Raw genomic sequence first — 11,165 nt, forward strand, 5'->3', positions numbered from 1 at the left:
ATCATAATTATGATCATACAATCAATTTTACTCTCAATAAACTGTTCTTTCACTCTAAAAACGCAAATGTTGAATCAACATTTAAAAGGGCCGAGGAGTGACAGCATTTTTTGAAGTGTTGCATCCAACTTTTAAAATAACATTTTAAATGTTGAATCTAGCAGGAAAACCAACACTTTGAAAATGTTGTCACTCCTCGGCCCTTTTAAATGCTAATTCAACATTTGTGTTTTTAGAGTGTTCAATCGAGTTTTGAGCCTGTTTTGTGTTTGCCCTTATTCCAAGCTTCCCCGTGTATCTCGCACTAAGGATATTACGTAAAGTTGATTCGTATTTCTTCATACATTGGTGTTCATTTGTTGATTGTTGGAAATTGTACTTGTATTTTGATGGTAACACAGTGTGTTAATATACACCAGATGTTAGCGATTGAACAGGCAACACCTTTCATACTTGAGATTATGTTCCATTGCTTGTTCATTCAAATGTTCTAGCATTTGTTTAAATTTTGACGGAAGTGATTTTCAAGGAATGGTTATGTTGATATCAAATGATATACATGTACTGTGTTGTTGTTTTGTTACCGAGATATTAGTTCATATTAACTCAGTGACACCTCAATAATGTACAGTGTTGTTGTCTTGTTACCGAGATAATAGTTAATATTAACTCAATTACACCTCAATAATATATTGAATTAATGAACATAATTAATGCCTTGAAAAATAGTACTCGTTCGTACAACGCATTCAGAAAGTTTTGACACTAATATGAATGAAATAAAAACACTCTCTAAACGGCCAAAATGTCATCAAAACATTGTTTAAACGTGTAATAATAATGATGATGATAAAAATAATAATAATAATAATAATAATAATAATAATAATAATAATAATAATAATAATAATAATAATAATAATACCCAGGGTAGCCTCTTCAGTGTTGCAACTGCTCTACCAGATGGCCCTGCCATTATGTATATGCATACATATGTTGTTGGGTGCTTTTTTGTTTTTGTTTTTGTTTTTTGTTTTGTTTTGTTTTGTTTTTTTACAAACGTCTAATTTTGTGTGCGTGTCAACGGTATGTAAGTTCCGCCCTGTGAACGTCATTGTAAAAACTTTGCATACCTTCTGGATCATTTTCAACTTCGTACATTGTATCAAGTTTTCTTGGCATTGCTCTTGCCATAAGAGAAGATTCATATGCCTATCAATAAAGTCTTCTGAAGTCAGAAGATAATGACAGAGGCAAAAAAACAACAAACAAACAGACAAACCTTTCAAATTTGTCCTCAGTGGAATGGCAGTTCAAAGAGAATTTGTTTTTCCCTATACATTACAGCTTAAGAATTATTCACAGAGTTCATTTTATTTGCGACAAGTTAAAAAATTGCAATGAAAGTTTCCGTTGCCTTGGGGTGTATGTTTGGGGTCATCACATGGGCGTGGGCACACAAAGAGAAAGACGCACAAACACAAGCATACACACCAAGGAGGCATGAGACAAGCACATACACAAATATACAGCTGCACGTCACGAGGTCAACACCCGTGAATCATACAGCCTACGAGTCATACAGACCACGAGTCATACAGCCCACGAGTTTGATATTTCTCGTGGGCCTTGTCTGCTTAGTGTCAGACTCATGGGCCTTATTTGCTTAGTGTCGAACTTATGGACTGTATGACTCGTGGGTGTCGAACTCGTGACGTGCGCCTGTATGTCTGTTTATGTGCTCGTTTCATACCTCCTTGGTTTGTGTGTTTGTGTGTACGTGTTTGTGTGTCTATGTCTGTGTATCCACGCCCGTGTCTCTCTGTGTGCGACGTAGAAAGAGTTATAATACGTAGTTATAGTTAAAGCTGGTTAGAAAGACCCAAAGGCCATAGTTATTATGATTTTTTTTTCCACCCGGCGGCTCAGGGAAGCGCATCAGGGAAAACCGTGTTTTTTTTTTTTAATACTTTGTATTACTTTGTGTGTGTGTGTGTGTGTGTGTGTGTGTGATTGTTGTATTTCTTAACGCCGCGTGATAATGACATTTATATCGATAATTGTGTGTAATTAAACACAATGTTTAAATCAGTTCTGACAAATGGATAAATCGGTAGAAGTTCCATCAATTGGATTACCAGTACGAGAGTGCATCATTTTAAATGTTTCACATGCTGTCACTACATAGCTTTATATCTGGAGGAAAAACAACAAATCATATTCTGCGCATGGGCAAGACCACTTATCAAAATCGATCTCGCGGCGTCTGAGTTCTTACGACGGTTCTGGACCATTTTAGCGTCTGATCAAATTTACGACGCAGAGAGCTACTTGATGCCATTATGACATAAAGGCTGCGTTTATCAACTTTCCCCAGTTTAAACGACTTTCGAAAGCCCTTTCGATAGCCCTTTCGATAGCCATTTCCATAGCCCTTTCGAAAGCCCTTTCCATAGCCCTTTCGAAAGCCCTGTCCACTCCCTGTACTAATGATATGCTGCTTGTTTTCGTCGGCTGCGTTTATCAACTTTTGATAGCCCTTTCGATAGCCCTTTCCATAGCCCTTTCCATAGCCCTTTCCAAAGCCCTTTCCATAGCCCTTTCCAAAGCCCTGACTGCCTGTACTATTAATGTGCCGCTTGTTTTCTCAGAAGGGACGGCGAAGAGCAATTACCATCATAAAGACATAGCTTCCTTTGAGAGTGACGAGTCATGATACAATGGCGCATGAATCAATTGTCTTCCTATCTGTGAGGCAGCTCCAGTTTAGCACATACTTCAAATATTTCTGAGTGGCGGCATGAGACATGGGATCAAAGGGAATGAGACTGTTGTTACTCTATTTCTCAAACCTTGTTGGTGGTAAGAAACACCTCCTTGTTCCAAGAATATGCGTGCATTACACACAGCTGTATGTATACACCTGTGTACACGTGCTCGTGTGCTCGTGTGCTCGCGCGCGTCTTTTCAGAAACTGGAAACGCATGGTTGCGTAACCGCAGTAGGGCGATCTAAAGGGCTTTCAAAACAGCTTTGCGTTTATCAACTTCGAAAGGCTTTTACAAACAGGTTTCTGATAACCTGTTTAGGAAACCTGTTTGGATCGTCACAAATTTCGGGCTTTCGAAAAGGCTTTCCTAAAGGGCTTTCAAAACAGCTTTGCGTTTATCAACTCGTGAAAATTCCTTGAAAGCTGTTTGGATAACCTGTTTCTGCCGAGAAAGGAGAGTTGATAAACGCACCCAAAGACTGCTTTACTTTGTATAGGCTGCGTCTTTGCGAAATGTAAAGCTACTTTGCAACACGACGCAGGGAAAAGAGAACGGTCAACGCAACGTCCACGTTGCAAATTTTAAGCTCCCTATTGCTGGTTGCAACCACCCATATGCAAATAAGCTGAGGTAATGATGTATCAACTCACACAACGCCAGTTTGCGCACAAAAATATAAAATTCATGTTGTTGCTCAATGACTTTGCAACTGCAACCCTTTAATTAATAATAAGTTATAGTGGTGACACGTAAGTACCGGCTGCTGCGAAGGATACAAGATTTTTTTGTTCCCAGTACTGTATTTCATTCTTTTATCTTTTGTTTTTATCATTTCAGTTCAAAAGGAAATTTAGTAAAAAATGCCTGTACCTCAATGGGTGTTTGGTCATCATTACCTCAGGTAATGTGCACGTCAGGTTGTTACTAATTTCACTGTTCTGTGAAAATACATGTATATGAAACTTTAAAATTCTTTAATTTTCAAACGTGATGAACACACTGTAAGCTTCACAAAGTCCTTGCTTACCTCTCCCTTGATCATGGTCGAATTTTTAGTGTTTTAGTGTTTTTTCCATCATTGACATTTCTATTCCAATTGGCATCATAATTATCACTTGTAAAATTAACACATGTGGTTAGATTTGTTGTGAACAAAACAAAGAAGACATGAAAACATGGAATATATTTATTTTCAATCTCTGACTCACACAGTATTTTAATATTACATATCAACATATTTACAATGCATCTTCTCTTATAATATCATTACTCTATCCAACTGGAGATTGATACTAGAGAACAAAATGAATACTTCCATAAATTGACATAATTTCATTTGCTTTAAGACAGAAATACTCTAGAACTGGCTTTCACATCATATTAAGCTAAACAATTCTTTTTCTATACAAATCACACTCTATAAGGTTCACATTCCATCTACGCTACTTTTCACAAAATGTAAAACAGAAAATTTAATACTTTATACCAACACTGTTGCCTACCAAGCATGATCTGATATGTTGGTGCTTTTGCCATCTTATTTTCAGAAGTTCATAATGATGTTGGTTCATACAAAAAAATGAAAGCCTCTTGAAATCCTTGACTACACGAAAATCAATGGGATGGAAAACGGGAAAAGAAAATATTTAATAGCTCATTGAGGACACATCTATATGGACACAAGATATTTCTTGACCTAGAATGAATATTTTAACCCCATTTCATCTTAAGACATCTCACAAAAAGAACTATCAATGTCCCTCTCTCTTCATCCTTTTCTTTCATAACTTCAGAAACACTTTATCATATGCACTATCTTATATTTACACATCTAGTTAATGACAATACATATAAACAATAAATAATTACTAGGTCAACAATATACATAGAAATAAACTATACAGTGTGGTGTGTCATGGAAACACCTGTATACATGACAAGCATTTTCAAGAATCTTGAATAGAAAGGTGCAAATTTGTGGAGGTTTTTCCCCATCCCATGCAGAAGAGATGTCATTTGATTGTTCTCAATTTCTTCGTTTTAACCAAATCTAGAGATACAGCTGTATCTTTTGTCCAACATGCAGTACTGTTTCCTATCAGCATGATTACTCTCTGTTCAGCTTTAAGAAGAAAAAATAAAAATAACTAGAAATGTCGCTATGGCAACTGATGCCTCCGCCATAATGCATGATTCTCCCAATAGGTGTATAGTACAATGTCTTCACAATGTGTGATGACAGTTTCACATAACTGGCAAAATAATGAAATGACAGGTTTGTCAGAAATGTCTTGAATGTTCACTTTCCTTGAACTAGGTTTGCTATAATAGTCTAAGAGTGCAGGTACATGTATTTGGGGAATTGAGGATTTTCACTTGACTTTTGACCGACCCTTTTATAAGTCTATGCATTGAGTAATTTTCACGGTATGAAGTAAGAGTGTAATTACAGTGTAAAATATAATTTTTTTTTTGCATTTAATCCTGGTCTTTGACCCTTAACCTTTGACCTTTGGGCAGGAATTTCCCAGAGAATCTCCATTAGGTAATACATGTATATATTACGTCTTAAAAATAATCCTGCAAGCATTGCATTCATATACTTGTATGTGAGGGAAAAGTTGACCTTGACATTTGACCCCTAACTATTGACCCATGACCCCTAAATTCCCAAGATAATCCCTGCCCGTCAGTACATGAGTATGTACCAAGTTCCATGAAGATACATTGAACCATTTGCAAGAAAAGTGAAATTGTAACATTTTCACCCGACCGTTGACCTTTTGACCTTTGACCTTACGACATGAAACTCTCTCTGGAGAATCTTTACGCATAGTATATGTCTACACTAAGTTTCAAGAAAATACCTTCGGGCATTGCATAGACATGGGGGAAATAGCAACATTTTTAGCATTTGACCTTGACATTTTGACCTTTGACCTCTTGCCAATGTCACTAAAAAACTACTCAACTAATTGCTCCATCATACATCATCCTCGGACAAAGTTTGGTGAAATTTGCTTGATCCAGTCTTGAGTTATCGCGTAAACGGATACAATTTCATGATTTGACCTTGACCTTTGATCTTTGGCCTTTAACCGATTTCACCCAAAATCTTATCAAGTAATTGCCCCATCATAATTTATACTTGGACCAAGTTTGGTAAAATTCCAGTCAATATTACTCAAGTTACCGCGTAAATGAATGCGGACGGACGTACGGACGGACGGACAACCCGAAAACATAATGCCTCCGGCACCACTTCGTGGTGGAGGCATAAGAAATATGGCACAATAGAAGATTTGTGGTAAAATTCCAATGCCAGCTGTTTAAATGCTAACATACAAGAATTTGTTAAAGACAAAAACAAAAACTGAATAAGTGACAAGCACTGGTATGTCCAAGACTGCCAAAGACTTTCTGCAGAGGTTCACAAAATGTTAGTCCTGATGTTTTGTACTCAAAATCCAGTAAATGTCTTCAAATGGCAAGTTACTAAGTCTATTCTGCCAAAGAGATGACTCTTTAAATGAGGATTCTTCCTTACATGAGAATTATCACAGCAGTATTATTGTGAGCACAGTGGCAACACCCAGAAATCTTGCATGGTAGCCATCCTAAAATCGTGTCAACTTTTTGATAGTATTGTATGGGAGCAAACTAGGGTTTTCACTCTGTCCACAGCTTGAAAGATCTACACATTTCCAGCCATATACCAAAGTATCATGGGTACTGTTAAAGGGTTTTTTTTTTTTTTTTTTAACCAGTCCATAAAGTCTTTTTATGACCTCCTATCCATCCACCAGCTGAACCAAACATAATCCTTGTCAATGCTAGAAACGTGGTCAAAGTTAAATTCATACATGGACACACTTTGAGCTGTGTAAAACCAATTGCTGACTGAGTTTTGAGTACAACACAATAAAAATGATGACTGTACAGGGAAATTGACAGTTTATTCATTTTTTCTGATTGAAAGTTGAAATTCTACAGTCAGATATCTTCGTATACTGTATACGCCGCATATTTCGCGAGGTTTTTATTTTCGCAAATTTCGTGAGTCAGGTGCTATTCGCAAAATTAAAGATACGCAAAAATATTAACTCTGATCCCGATGTGAATGTGACGTACGCATGTACATTTGTCCGTTCAGCACAGGACTACAAGATCGCGAATTTAACAACTCGCGAAATCGACGGAAGTGTCCGATACGCGAAAATTTAGACTCGCGAAATATATGGCATATACAGTATATCTAAGCATCTGCTGGGTATGGTGAATATTGTTTGAGTAAAGAGCTCATGTTAAGAAGTACACGAATAATGGCAACTATCTAATAACATTTAATGGATTATTTAAATACCAGAGGCTTCAAGGGTCAAAGAATGTTGCAATCTTGAGTTTTTCCAATTATCTAATTGACATCATTCACAAAAGCAGCAGTCAAACCATGCCAGAGTGCGCTAGCAAACATCACAGACCTTTCACTCTGTTCATCTCTATTCACATATGTTTCTTGTCTGTTTATTGTTTGGTGAATGCATTCACTGTCAGGTGAGTACTGTCTAATGCGACAGAAAGATTTGTGCATGCACAAAACTTGGAATGGACTCCATCACACGTCCTTTGGTTGAAGGGGTGTCTTGCACTAGACATGTGTTTTGTTCAGAACTTCTGTGTTCCTCGTCCCGTGCTTGTCAGATTGTGTCTGTTGATGTCCTAGAGACTTGAATCTTATTACAATTTCTACCAGACTTGCTTTTGGTCATCAGTACCCACTTCTTACTCTGTTTATGAAAGCATTAACCAGGAATGGAAATGACTTTAACCGCAAAACAATCTCCTTCATAAACTATCTATCAATCGGACATCAGTGAACACTATCGGAGCAAGGCATGATTGCTGCCTTACAATGAGAAATCCTGTAATGGTAAGTCTCGTGTATAACGAGGATAAACCACCAGCTGACTGCACAAAGCCATATTTACATTTCTAACTTTCCATGAATAGCCTGATGTCGGAGTTGTTAGACTATAAAAATACATTTTCTGACCTTGCAAAAGCACAAAATATGTTACATATCATTTACCACATTTGAGACACAGTAAACTCATCAGTTATGACCCAAATCAGCTACTGGTAAATGTTTCACAGGCAGCCACAGACAGCTAGGTGCATCTAACCTCATTTATCATCATCCCAAGACTTTGGACAGTGATTCTCTAAAAAGCCCCTAAAACTAGAGTGATGCTTTGGAGAGACAATGTCAAAGTTGAAAGCAAGAGATTACTAAGCAGAGGGATGAAGGTTGAGGAGTGAGTTTTCTTCAATTTTGTCTCCCTCTATAAATGAAATTTGAAAGATCACAACTGCTGATCTATAATTTTCAACAAACATGTCAGTTCCTTTTTTTTTTCGACAATGTTTGTTAAAAACTATAGATCAACAGTTGTGAGCTTACACATTTCACTTGTAGAGTTGTAGAGGAAAACAAAATTGAAGAAAACTCCCACCTCAATGTAAAAGTTGTTTGATAATCTGCAAGACACGAGAATTGGACCCAGAGGCATGCACAAACAGCATAATGAAAGGTTTATATGATTATCTGGACCCGATGAGGTGAATACGTTATCCAAAGAGGCTGTATACTGTCTCAGCATTTTGTGTCAATATTTCTTATCACATTCAGTACTGATCAACATCACTTTCACCAAAAGGAGATAATTTGCATGCAACAAATATACAGTAAATCTGCCACTTCATGGGATTTGGTTGTGTGATAGTTGGTAATTGTTTTGCAAACAAAGACTTTTCAACAACAAATAATATTAAAATGAACCATGAAATTTCTAACTTTTAAATTAAGAATTATGAATAATCAACAAATTATTTGTTCTCAATATTGCAATGTATGAATTCACTGAATTGCGAGAAAATGCTCTCAAACATTCGTACGGAAAATATATCCCAGTAAATGATAGATATTCTGAAACACAGTCAACACTTTTAGACTTAGAGACAACAATGCTGAAAAATTTGCCAAATTTGCCTGAATGGCATTGTAAAAATCTGTTTAAAACACACTGTGATAAATCAACAGCTCCAAGAGTCAATTCTTCAGTATGACTTCAAAGCCAGTTAAAGGGGGCAAAAAAAAGAAGAAGAAAAAAGAGATATCAATATACTGCCGATGCAGGTACAGTGTAAATTCAACTCCTGCCCAAACCAACCATAATTCAAACAAAGAGAACAGTCAAAGTTTCATTGATCTTAGCCAAAGCAAAACAGAATTGTGATTTAAGTTTTCTTTAAGGCAAATAAAGTGTGTGACATAGTGAAAAAATCACAATCACACATCCTAATTAGGCAATGTAATGATGACATCACTCAACAGCTCATCCTTTGGTTTGCATGCAAAATCTACAATCATTCTTCCTGTCAATAATTTTCTTCTGTAATCCAGTTCCTTTTGACAAATTATTGATAAATCTTTATGGGTCTTGAAAAAAAAAAAATTATATATATCACATGAGAGATATGACTTCTTCCTTTTTGGACATAAAACAGAAGCTTTGGTGTTCAAAGGCATAGGACTTGTGAGGCCATGACATCATTACCTGGTCTCATTCACACCTGTGTTTGTAACCAATATCACTAGCATCCATATGATAAATATACACACTTCTACAATCCATAATTTGTTTCTTTTTGTCTCACGACTATGAAACTTTCACTGTTCCATTTGTTAGATTTTCCTCTCCTCGTAATCTTTAAAACAAACTTGAACGTGAAAGAGACTCGCTTTTTAACCCTTTCTATGCCAGGGGCTGTGGACAGTGTGTACAATGCTATGGGGTTTTCTGTGCTAATCCGCACTCAAAGCTTTCAATGGGTTAATGATTGAAAGATGACAGTCAGGTGTGACAGACTTGGGATGACAGATTCACATGAAGACAAGACACACAAACTTTGTCTCAGGTTACTGGGTGTCTGTCACTCCTTCATGGAACATACACTCTAAACCACTGGGTGGAGCTACCCAAGCTCACACTACCACTCAGTCTTGGTTTCTTCTAACATACATAGCTAGTTGGGTCACTACACACACACATGCATGTTGCAGAGCTATATGAAAAGACAACTCGTATTTGCAGGTCACTAAAAAAGCAAAGGCCTACAGGGTCGGACATTGACATAAATATCGCAACTATTATGAGAATCTACCTGTGTAGGGCATGTAGGTAAATAGAGAGATACACAATTTAGAAACAAAAATCCTTTTGCGATGCTCATCATATTTTACACTAGGTTATTACTGTTCACAATTCTTTTGCACTCCATGTAGATGATGAAACCACATGCAGCATAGGTCTGACATCATTAATCCCTGAAATCAAATAAGGACTGTACAAAAACGAGAGAGCAAAAAAATATATATCCTTTCTCAGAACCAATTCAAATGTATCTGGAAATTTTCCCTTTGAGTATATCTGGAAAAGTATGGAACTTCCATTTCATTTCATCTCTGGTGTAGCAAGTTGTATAAAAACCATACTTTCTCCACATATACCTGAAGGAGAAAAGCAAACGATAAAACACACAGATGCCAGGATTTGATCATAGAGAACTCTGGTGAAAGCTAGCAATATGGACTGTACAAGAGATATGCTTCTGGCTAATAATGACAGTTTACTCATGCACAGAGACCAACAGTCAAGACGAGTGACTCAGTGAAAAGACAGAAAGAAAAAGAAATCATGAGACATATTACTTCAATATTTCCAAGCTGGCTGCAGCATACAAGTAGCTTTTGACTCATGTTGCCTCACAACTGGTGGTACCTTGTCTTCCACAGTATATACATATCTATTCATTCTTATCACACAGGAAAACTCTGTGGAAGCATGATTTGCAGTCCAAGGTGACGCTTACATTTTACCCTGTACATCATAAACTAACATTTTCACATTCAGTTCAATAGATCTGGATAGGAAATAGTTTGACACGTGTCATGTCTGGTCGATTGGTATCACAATGAAGTTGACTATGTAAGGGCATATCTCACTGCAGGAGAAATCGCTGTGGCTGCCAGGACTGGTAAGTTGCTGCAACTTGTGTGACTCAAAAGACAAAAGACAAAAAAAAAAATGGCATATGCTCTCGCCAAGAAGGCGACTCCATGGCAACATCACAGACATCTGCAAATTAGATGATAAATTTATAATCTATTTGTCCAGAAGTGGTGAAGATGTCGCTGCGATGTCTCGGAGACATCGTCTCAATCACAGAGAGGTCTGCGAGATCTCGCAAATAAATTTAGTCTCTGCAACTTGGCTGCAATCAGGAGACATAGCAAAGACATTGCGGAGACGTCTCCACAACCAGCTGGAGACT

Source organism: Diadema setosum, chromosome 16 (genome assembly GCF_964275005.1).
Source record: "Diadema setosum chromosome 16, eeDiaSeto1, whole genome shotgun sequence".
Classification (NCBI taxonomy): domain Eukaryota; kingdom Metazoa; phylum Echinodermata; class Echinoidea; order Diadematoida; family Diadematidae; genus Diadema; species Diadema setosum.